This window comes from Triticum aestivum, chromosome 7D (assembly GCF_018294505.1).
Source record: "Triticum aestivum cultivar Chinese Spring chromosome 7D, IWGSC CS RefSeq v2.1, whole genome shotgun sequence".
Classification (NCBI taxonomy): Eukaryota; Viridiplantae; Streptophyta; class Magnoliopsida; order Poales; family Poaceae; genus Triticum; species Triticum aestivum.
This window is the reverse complement of record NC_057814.1, coordinates 276,447,946-276,460,084: the sequence shown is the minus strand read 5'-3', so window position 1 is coordinate 276,460,084 and position 12,139 is coordinate 276,447,946.

The window sequence follows — 12,139 nt, the reverse complement described above, 5'->3', positions numbered from 1 at the left end:
TCATCTTGCTTAAGGCGTTACTCTGTTTTCATGAACTTAATACTCTAGATGCATGCTGGATAGCGGTCGATGAGTGGAGTAATAGTAGTAGATGCAGGCAGGAGTCGGTCTACTTGTCTCGGACGTGATGCCTATATACATGATCATACCTAGATATTCTCATAACTATGCTCAATTCTGTCAATTGCTCAACAGTAATTCGTTCACCCACCGTAAAATACTTATGCTCTTGAGAGAAGCCACTAGTGAAACCTATGGCCCCCGGGTCTATCTTCATCATATTAATCTTCCAACACTTTGTTATTGCCTTTGCTTTTTACTTTGCTTTTATTTTACTTTGCATCTTTATCACAAAAATACCAAAAATATTATCCTATCATATCTATCAGATCTCACTCTCGTAAGTGACCGTGAAGGGATTGACAACCCCTTATCGCGTTGGTTGCGAGGATTTATTTGTATTGTGCAGGTGCGAGGGACTCGCGCGTAGCCTCCTACTGGATTGATACCTTGGTTCTCAAAAACTGAGGGAAATACTTACGCTACTTTGCTGCATCACCCTTTCCTCTTCAAGGGAAAACCAACGCAGTGCTCAAGAGGTAGCAAGAAGGATTTCTGGCGCCGTTGCCGGGGAGTCTACGCAAAAGTCAACATACCAAGTACCTATCACAATCCCTTATCTCCCGCATTACATTATTTGCCATTTGCCTCTCGTTTTCCTCTCCCCCACTTCACCCTTGCCGTTTTATTCGCCCTCTCTTTTTCGTTCGCCTCTTTTTCGCTTGCTTTTTGTTTGCTCGTGTGTTGGATTGCTTGCTTGTCACGATGGCTCAAGATAATACCAAATTGTGTGACTTTACCAATACCAACAATAATGATTTCCTTAGCACTCCGATTGCTCCTCTTACCAATACTGAATCTTGTGAAATCAATGCTGCTTTGTTGAATCTTGTTATGAAAGATCAATTCGCCGGCCTTCCTAGTGAAGATGCCGCTACTCATCTAAATAGCTTCGTTGATTTGTGTGATATGCAAAAGAAGAAAGATGTTGATAATGATATTGTTAAATTGAAGCTATTTCCTTTTTCGCTTAGAGATCGTGCTAAAGCTTGGTTTTCGTCTTTGCCTAAAAATAGTATTGATTCTTGGAACAAGTGCAAAGATGCTTTTATCTCTAAGTATTTTCCTCCCGCTAAGATCATCTCTCTTAGAAACGATATTATGAATTTTAAGCAACTTGATCATGAACATGTTGCACAAGCTTGGGAGAGGATGAAATTAATGATACGTAATTGCCCTACTCATGGTTTGAATTTGTGGATGATTATACAAAAATTTATGCCGGATTGAATTTTGCTTCTAGAAATCTTTTAGATTCGGCCGCGGGAGGCACTTTTATGGAAATCACTTTAGGAGAAGCTACTAAACTCCTAGATAATATTATGGTTAATTATTCTCAATGGCACACTGAAAGATCTACTAATAAAAAAGTGCATGCGATAGAAGAAATTAATGTTTTGAGTGGAAAGATGGATGAACTTATGAAATTATTTGCTACTAAGAGTGTTTCTTCTGATCCTAATGATATGCCTTTGTCTACTTTGATTGAGAATAATAATGAATCTATGGATGTGAATTTTGTTGGTAGGAATAATTTTGGTAACAACGCGTATAGAGGAAACTTTAATCCTAGGCCTTATCCTAGCAATTCCTCTAATAATTATGGTAATTCCTACAACAACTCTTATGGAAATTTTAATAAGATGCCCTCTGAATTTGAGACTAGTGTTAAAGAGTTTATGAATTCGCAAAAGAATTTCAATGCTTTGCTTGAAGAGAAATTGCTTAAAGTTGATGAATTGGCTAGGAACGTTGATAGAATTTCTCTTGATGTTGATTCTTTAAAGCTTAGATCTATTCCTCCTAAGCATGATATCAATGAGTCTCTCAAAGCCATGAGAATTTCCATTGATGAGTGCAAAGAAAGAACCGCTAGGATGCGTGCTAAGAAAGATTGCTTTATGAAAGCGTGTTCTTCAAATTTCTATGAAAATAAAGATGAAGATCTAAAAGTTATTGATGTGTCCCCTATTAAATCTTTGTTTTGCAATATGAATCTTGATAATGATGGGACTGAATATGATCCACCTTTACCTAGAAGGCGTTCCAAGAATTCGGAGTTTTTAGATCTTGATGCTAAATTTGATAAAAGTGGGATTGAAGAAATCAAAACCCTAGATGTTGCTAAACCCACTATTTTGGATTTCAAGGAATTTAATTATGAAAATTGCTCTTTGATTGATTGTATTTCCTTGTTGCAATCCGTGCTAAATTCTCCTCATGCTTATAGTCAAAATAAAGCGTTTACTAAACATATCGTTGATGCCTTGATGCAATCTTATGAAGAAAAGCTTGAGTTGGAAGTTTCTATCCCTAGAAAACTTTATGATGAGTGGGAACCAACTATTAAAATTAAGATTAAGGATCATGAGTTCTATGCTTTATGTGATTTGGGTGCTAGTGTTTCCACTATTCCCAAAACTTTGTGCGATTTGCTAGATTTCCATGAATTTGATGACTGCTCTCTAAACTTGCACCTTGCGGATTCCACTATTAAGAAACCTATGGGAAGAATTTATGATGTTCTTATTGTTGAAAATAGGAATTATGTGCCCATTGATTTTATCGTTCTTGATATAGATTGCAATCCTTCATGTCCTATTATTCTTGGTAGACCTTTCCTTAGAACGATTGGTGCAATTATTGATATGAAGGAAGGGAATATTAGATTCCACTTTCCATTAAAGAAAGGCATGGAACACTTCCCTAGGAAGAAAATAAAATTGCCATATGAATCTATCATGAGAGCCACTTATGGATTGCCTACCAAAAATGGCAATACCTAGATCTATCCTTGCTTTTATGCCTAGCTAGGGGCGTTAAACGATAGCGCTTGTTGGGAGGCAACCCAATTTTATTTTTAGTTTTTTTGCATTTGCTTTTGTTTAGGAATAAATCTTTGATCTAGCCTCTGGTTAGATGTGTTTTTACGTTTTAATTAGTGTTTGTGCCAAGTTAAACCTATAGGATCTTCTTGGATGATAGTTATTTGATCTTGCAGAAATTTCCAGAAACTTTCTGTTCACGAAAATAATTGTTAAAAATCACCAGAACGTGATAAAATACTGATTCCAATTGCTTCTGATCAATAAACAAATTGCCTAGGTCTTCCTATTATGGCTGATTTTTGGGAGTTCCAGAAGTTTGCGTTAGTTACAGATTACTACAGACTGTTCTGTTTTTGACAGATTCTGTTTTTTCGTGTGTTGTTTGCTTATTTTGATGAATCTATGGCTAGTAAATAGTTTATAAACCATAGAGAAGTTGGAATACAGTAGGTTTAACACCAATATAAATAAAGAATGAGTTCATTACAGTACCTTGAAGTGGTCTTTTGTTTTCTTTCACTAACGGAGCTCACGAGATTTCTGTTGAGTTTTGTGTTGTGAAGTTTTCAAGTTTTGGGTGAATGATTTTTGATGGATTATGGAACAAGGAGTGGCAAGAGCCTAAGCTTGGGGATGCCCAAGGCACCCCCAAGATAATCTAAGGACACCAAAAATCCAAAGCTTGGGGATGCCCCGGAAGGCATCCCCTCTTTCGTCTACTTCCATCGGTAACTTTACTTGGAGCTATATTTTTATTCACCACATGATATGTGTTTTGCTTGGAGCGTCTTGTATGATTTGAGTCTTTGCTTTTTAGTTTACCACAATCATCCTTGCTGTACACACCTTTTGAGAGAGCCATACATGATTTGGAATTTGTTAGAATACTCTATGTGCTTCACTTATATCTTTTGAGTTATATAGTTTTGCTCTAGTACTTCACTTATATCTTTTAGAGCACGGTGGTGGATTTGTTTTATAGAAACTATTGATCTCTCATGCTTCACTTAGATTATTTTGAGAGTCTTAAATAGCATGGTAATTTTCTTAAATAATCCTAATATGCTAGGTATTCAAGATTAGTAAAAACTTTCTTATGAGTGTGTTGAATACTAAGAGAAGTTTGATGCTTGATGATTGTTTTGAGATATGGAGGTAATAATATCAAAGTCGTGCTAGTTGAGTAGTTGTGAATTTGAGAAATGCTTGTGTTGAAGTTTGCAAGTCCCGTAGCATGCACGTATGGTAAACGTTATGTAACAAATTTGAAACATGAGGTGTTCTTTGATTGTCCTCCTTATGAGTGGCGGTCGGGGACGAGCGATGGTCTTTTCCTACCAATCTATCCCCCTAGGAGCATGCGCGTAGTGCTTGGTTTTGATGACTTGTAGATTTTTGCAATAAGTATGTGAGTTCTTTATGACTAATGTTGAGTCCATGGATTATACGCACTCTCACCCTTCCATCATTGCTAGCCTCTTCGGTACCGTGCATTGCCCTTTCTCACATTGAGAGTTGGTGCAAACTTCGCCGGTGCATCCAAACCCCGTGATATGATACGCTCTTTCACACATAAACCTCCTTATATCTTCCTCAAAACAGCCACCATACCTACCTATTATGGCTTTTCCATGGTCATTCTGAGATATATTGCCATGCAACTTTCCACCATTCCGTTTATCATGACACATTCATCATTGTTATATTGCTTAGCATGATCATATAGTTGACATAGTATTTTTGGCAAAGCCACCGTTCATAATTCTTTCATACATGTCACTCTTGATTCATTGCATATCCCGGTACACCGTCGGAGGCCTTCATATAGAGTCATACTTTGTTCTAGTATCGAGTTGTAATCATTGAGTTGTAAATAAATAGAAGTGTGATGATCATCATTTAATAGAGCATTGTCCCAATAAAAAAAGAGAAAGGCCAAAAAAAAGAAGGCCCAAAAAAAAGAAATAAAAGGGGCAATGCTACTATCCTTTTTTCCACACTTGTGCTTCAAAGTAGCACCATAATCTTCATGATAGAGAGTCTCTTGTTTTGTCACTTTCATATACTAGTGGGAATTTTTCATTATAGAACTTGGCTTGTATATTCCAACAATGGGCCTCCTCAAGTGCCCTAGGTCTTCGTGAGCAAGCAAGTTGGATGCACACCCACTTAGTTTCTTTTGTTGAGATTTCATACATTTATAGCTCTAGTGCATCCGTTGCATGGCAATCCCTACTCCTTGCATTAACATCAATCGATGGGCATCTCCATAGCTCATTGATTAGCCTCGTTGATGTGAGACTTTCTCCTTTTTTGTCTTCTCCACATAACCCCCATCATCATATTCTATTCCACCCATAGTGCTATATCCATGGCTCACGCTCATGTATTGCGTGAAGGTTTATAAAGTTTGAGATTACTAAAGTATGAAACAATTGCTTGGCTTGTCATCGGGGTTGTCCATGATGAGAGCATTCTTGTGTGACGAAAATGGAGCATGACTAAACTATATGATTTTGTAGGGATGAACTTTCTTTGGCCATGTTATTTTGAGAAGACACAATTGCTTAGTTAGTATGCTTGAAGTATTATTATTTTTATGTCAATATGAAATTTTATCTTGAATCTTTCGGATCTGAATATTCATACCACAATTAAGAAGAATTACATTGAAATTATGCCAAGTAGCACTCCGCATCAAAAATTCTGTTTTTATCATTTACCTACTCGAGGACGAGCAGGAATTAAGCTTGGGGATGCTTGATACGTCTCCAACGTATCTATAATTTTTGATTGCTCCATGCTATATTATCTACTGTATTGGACAATATTGGGCTTTATTATCCACTTTTATATTATTTTTGGGACTAACCTATTAACCGGAGGCCCAGCCCAGAATTGCTGTTTTTTGCCTATTTTAGAGCTTCGCAGAAAAAGAATATCAAACGGAGTCCAAACGGAATGAAACCTTTGGGAGCGTGATTTTTGGAAAGAACATGATCGAGGAGACTTGGACCCTACGTAAGAGAAGCTTCCAGGAGGCCACGAGGTAGGGGGGTGCGCCCTCCACCCTCGTGGGCCCCATGTTGCTCCATCGACGTACTTCTTCCTCCTATATATACCTACATACCCCCAAACGATCAGATAGGGAGCCAAAAACCTAATTCCACCGCCGCAACCTTCTGTACCCATGAGATCCCATCTTGGGGCCTGTTCTGGAGCTCCGCCGGAGGGGGCATCCATCACGGAGGGCTTCTACATAAACACCATAGCCTCTCCGATGAAGTGTGAGTAGTTTACCTCAGACCTTCGGGTCCATAGTTAGTAGCTAGATGGCTTCTTCTCTCCCTTTGGATCTCAATACAATGTTCTCCCCCTCTCTCGTGGAGATCTATTCGATGTAATCTTCTTTTTGCGGTGTGTTTGTTGAGACCGATGAATTGTGGGTTTATGATCAAGATTATCTATGAACAATATTTGAATCTTCTCTGAATTCTTTTATGTATGATTGGTTATCTTTGCAAGTCTCTTAGAATTATCAGTTTGCTTTGGCCTACTAGATTGATCTTTCTTGCAATGGGAGAAGTGCTTAGCTTTGGGTTCAATTTTGCGGTGTCCTTTCCCAGTGACAGTAGGGGCAGCAAGGCACGTATTGTATTGTTGCCATCGAGGATAACAAGATGGGGTTTTTATCATATTGCATGAATTTATCCCTCTACATCATGTCATCTTGCTTAAGGCGTTACTCTGTTTTCATGAACTTAATACTCTAGATGCATGCTGGATAGCGGTCGATGAGTGTAGTAATAGTAGTAGATGCAGGCAGGAGTTAGTCTACCTGTCTCGGACGTGATGCCTATATACATGATCATACTTAGATATTCTCATAACTATGCTCAATTCTGTCAATTGCTCAACAGTAATTCGTTCACCCACAGTAAAATACTTATGCTCTCAAGAGAAGCCACTAGTGAAACCTATGGCCCCCGGGTATATCTTCATCATATTAATCTTCCAACACTTTGTTATTGCCTTTGCTTTTTTACTTTGCTTTTATTTTACTTTGCATCTTTATCACAAAAATACCAAAAATATTATCCTATCATATCTATCAGATCTCACTCTCGTAAGTGACCGTGAAGGGATTGACAACCCCTTATCGCGTTGGTTGCGAGGATTTATTTGTATTGTGCAGGTGCGAGGGACTCGTGCGTAGCCTCCTACTGGATTGATACCTTGGTTCTCAAAAACTGAGGGAAATACTTATGCTACTTTGCTGCATCACCCTTTCCTCTTCAAGGGAAAACCAACGGAGTGCTCAAGAGGTAGCATGCTGCTATTGCTCTACTTCATCATAGGCAAATACTCGAGGTGACCCATATATGAGTTACGTGGGGATCACTGCTTCTGCCCCATAGACTAGGGAGAAGGGAGTCTGGCCGGTGGCTCGATTTGGTGTGGTACGGAGGGACCAAAGAACCGCCGGCAACTCATCAATCCAGCGCCTGCCGCACTTTTGCAACCTATCAAATGTTCTTGTCTTGAGTCCTCGCATCACTTCATCGTTCGCCCTCTCAGCTTGTCCATTGCTTCTGGGATGGGCAACCGAGGAAAATGAGACCTTGCTTTCGAGGGCTTGAATGTATTGCATGAAGGCGCGACTTGTGAATTGGGTGCCGTTGTCAGTGATGACTCGGGCGGGTACTCCGTATAGGCACACCAATCCCTTCAAGAACTTGATAGATGACTGTGTAGTTACCTTCCTCACAGGCTCCACCTCCGGCCACTTTGTAAACTTGTCCATGGCAACGTACAAGAATTCAAAGCCCCCATAGCACGGGGAAGGGGCCCAAGATGTCGAGCCCCCAAATCGAAAATGGCCATGATAAAGGAATCGTCTGGAGAGCTTGAGTAGGCTGATGGATATTCTTGGAGTGGAACTGGTAGGCTTCACATATGATGACGAGCTCAATTGCATCATGGAGGGCCATGGGCCAGTAGAAACCTTGCCGGAAAGATTTCCAACCAAGGCCCTTGATCCAATATGGGAGCCGCACATGCCTTTGTGTATCTCTGCCAACAGTTCCTTCCCCTCTACCCGGCAAATGCACCTCAATTTCACACCGTTGGGCCTCCTTCTGTATAGCGTGTTATCGACAAACTAATACATACTGGCCCTCCGGGATACTCTTTCAGCTTCTTCTTGCTCTTCGAGAAGTTCTCCTGTTTGGAGGTAATGGACTATGTGTCGTGCCCAAGTTGGAGCCTGAGGCTCGACAACAAGGATCAGCGGCACCTCCTCGTTTGTGGTGCGCATGCCTCAACCGCAAGGATTGGTAGTTCGGCGGGAGGGTGCTGCTCACCGAGCGAAGTGGAGTTGTTCCTGCCAACCTCTCTGTCGGGGGCTTCAGGAAGCTCTGCCAGGAGAGGCTTGCAGGAGTCCAGTTTCCTCCTCTTTCTGGCCATTGTTGCCGGGGATATGGAGGGTTGAGTCAGATGGAGAACCAAAGTCCCTGGTTCCACAGGGAGATTTTGTGCAGCGCATTTTGACAGATGGTCAGCAATGTTGTTTTCTGCACATGGCACGTGCTCTGTTTGCAATCCGTCTAAACGCTCCTCCAACTTTCTCACTTCCTCCACATATGCCTCCATCAATGGGCTTTGATAATCCTTGTTCACCTTCCTCACACAAGTTGTGAGTCTCCACAAATGATCAACTTCTTGATTCCCAATTCTGTTGTGATTCTGAGCCCGGCAAGGAGTCCTTCATATTCTATGGTGTTGTTGGTAGCCTTCTCTCGGGGAAAATGCATCTGGACCACATACTTGAGGTGGTCTCTAGTGGGTGCGATGAAAAGCACGCCAGATCCTGCGCCTTGTAGGGAGAAGGCACCATCAAAGTACATGATCCATTCTTGGGGCGCTTCCTTGCCGGGGATAACTATTTCCAGGGCTTCTTCGTCGGGGGTAGGTGTCCACTCCGCAATAAACTCCGCCAGGGCTCTGCTCTGAATAGTTGACGTGCTCTCAAACTTCAAACCAAAGCTTGATAACTCCAAAGCCCATTCCACTATTATGCCAGTGGCCTCAGGGTTCCTCAGTATGCCTTGCAAGGGGAAGCAGGTGACAACCGTGATCTCGTGGGCTTGGAAGTAGTGGTGCAGTTTCCTTGAGGCCATGATGAGGCCAAAGATCAACTTTTGCACACCAGAATACCTTGATATAGCCCTTGGAGTAGGGAGCTGACAAAGTACATGGGCCGCTGCACCACCTTCTTCCTTGCCGTGATCCTGGAATTGTTTATGTTGCCCCGCTCCTCTTTGTCCTGATCTGCATCTGACCTTGCCGGGATGAGTTCACTTTCCTCTCCGGAGGGGACGGTAGTCGCGGCTGCTCCTTCATCTACTTCCCGCTACGCCACCAGCGCTGCACTAACCACTTCATTGGTTGCTGCTAGGTATAGCAGCAACAACTCTTGTGGTTTAGGAGCGACTAAGGTGGGGATAGATGAAAGATAGGTCTTCAAATCTTGCAGCACTGCTTCTGCCTCTGGGGTCCACCTCATGGGCCCTGCCTTCTTCAAAATTTTGAAGAACGTCAAGGCGTGCTCGGTAGACATGGAAATGTACTTGCTTAGCGAGGAAACACATCCGGTCAGGCGCCTCACATCTTTGACTGTCTTGGGTGCCTCAATATGATCGATCGCCTTGATCTTGTCGGGGTTGGCCTCTATCCCCCAGTGGGACACGAAGAAGCCAAGTAGCTTGCCGGAAGGAATGCCAAACACACACTTTTATTGGTTTAGCTTCAACTTGATCTTGCGCAGATTTGCAAAGGTTTCTTCCAAGTCCTGAATGAGAACTGATTTGTCCTTGGACTTGACCACTATGTCATCCATGTAAGCCTCAATATTCCTGTGCAGCCGGGACTCAAAACCAATTTGCACTGCTCTTGCAAAAGTGAATCCAACGCTCTTTAGCCCAAAGGGCATCAGTAAAAAACAGTATGTACCACATGGGGTTATGAACGCGGTCTTCTCTTCGTCTTCTCTGGCCATGAATATCTGGTGATACCCTGAGTAGGCATCCAAGAAGGAAAGCAGATCACACCTAGAGGTGGAATCCACGATCTGGTCCATGCGTGACAAGGGGAATGGGTCGTTCGGGCATGCTTTATTCATATCTATGAAATCTATGCAAAGCCTCCACTTCCCATTCGCCTTGCTTACCACCACGGGATTTGCCAACCACGTTGGATGCAATGCTCCTCTGACCAAACTAGCTGCCTCAAGCTTCTTAATCTCGTCGGTAATGAACTGCTGCCGCTCCAAGCCTTGCTTCCGGACCTTCTGCTTGATGGGACGGGCATGAGGGCAGACATCAAGGTGGTGCTCAATTACCTCCCTGGGAACACCGGGGATGTTAGATGGTTGCCAAGCAAACACATCCACATTCGCCCGCAGGAGGCAACGAGCGCACTTTCCTATTTGTCGTTAAGGGTGGAGCTGATAGTAAATGTACCATCAGCGCCAACCAGCCCTGCTGGGACCTTCTTCACAGCGGGTGCAGTAACCTTGGATCTCTTGCTAGTGGAACTCTCCGGAAGTCATCGACAGGTGCAGCGCACTCTGGAGAGGCGCGCTTCCCGGATTCCTTGCGGGTATCCTTGCTAGCTTTTCTCCCTTGTTTGTTTTCCTTGGTGGGGACTGCGGTTTCCGCGGCTTCGGCAGCGACCGCATCCCGGTACATCTTATCCGTGCATATAGTTGCGTCCTTCTTGTTTGATGGGATGGAAATAACGCCCATTGGTCCTGGCATCTTCAGGGTGTTGTAGGCATAGTGGGATGCCGCCATGAACTTTGCCAGGGCAGGTAATCCAAGTATCCTAGTGTATGGCAATGGAAGCTCAACCACATCGAACACAATCTTCTCAGTCCGGTAGTTCAATTCTCCTCCAAATGTCACCGGCAGCATGGCCTTCCCCTTTGGACGAATCCCGCCGGGGTTGATTCCTTGAAACGTGCCAGTAACCTTGAGCTCTTCATCTGTGATCTATATCTTGCTGATTACTTTGGGGGAAATCAGATTCAACCCGACCCCGCCGTCAACCAATATCTTTGTGACCTTGAGGTTGCGGATTGTTGGTGATACCAACAACGGCAAGCACCCTACCGCAGTGGTGCGGTCAGGGTGATCCTCTTTGTCAAAGATGATGGGTGTGCAACCATTTGAGCGGTTTTCGCGAATCTGCCGTTGGCTCCACAACATTGACTTCACGCGCCCATTGTTTCAGCTAGCGATGAGAGGTGTGCAAGTATGCACCCCCGTCAATGCACAAGGCGTCAGTGGCTTTTTGAAACTCTTGCTCGCTGTTTTCCTGTTCATCCCCTTCATCACTTTCGTCACCACATTCCTTCTTCTCATGACCTCTAGCAGGTTTCCCTTGATGTTGAGGAACCTTGCCGGGGCGGCCTCCTCGGCCGCCTCGGCCCTTCCCGCCAACGCCATCTTGGTCTCTCTCCTTGTCACGCTTCTTGTACTCAGCTCTCTGCTTCTTGACAAGTTGCTCGACTTGATGACACTCTTGGAGATCATGGCCCTTGGTCCAATGGATCTTGCAGTATGACCCCTCTGCCTTCCAGCCTTCTCGGCAGCCGCAGCTTCCTGGTAATCAGTGCACGCAGAAACTTCCTTGCCGGGGGCCTCGGTCTTGGCCTTCTTGCCGATACTAGGTGTGTTCAATCCTTCAACAGCCAGCACTGCTTTATCCTTGCGCTTCTTGTTGCATTTCTTCTTCTTATTCTGGCTGGCAGCATCGTCATCATCTTCTGGCTAGCAACATCATCATCATCATCTTCTGAGTCGACATCAATGCCATTCTCTTCTCCAGGGAGCCGCCTCCCCTCCTCCGTACGGGCACACTTATCTACCAAGGTGTAAAACTCATTCACAGTCTTAGGCAACCGGCCGTTCATCTTGGAACGTATCCTGGGGTTGCGCGTGTTGGACTGGAACGCAGCAATCACAGCTGTCGGGTGGATATATGGAATGTTCCTGTGTACCCGGCTGAACCTCTGCATCTACTTCCGCAAACTCTCCCCTTCCTTTTGTGGAAGGAGCAGCAAATCGCTGGGCCATCCTGGTTCTTGATGGCCGCCCGTGAAGGCACCAACGAACTCGTGGCACAGGTCA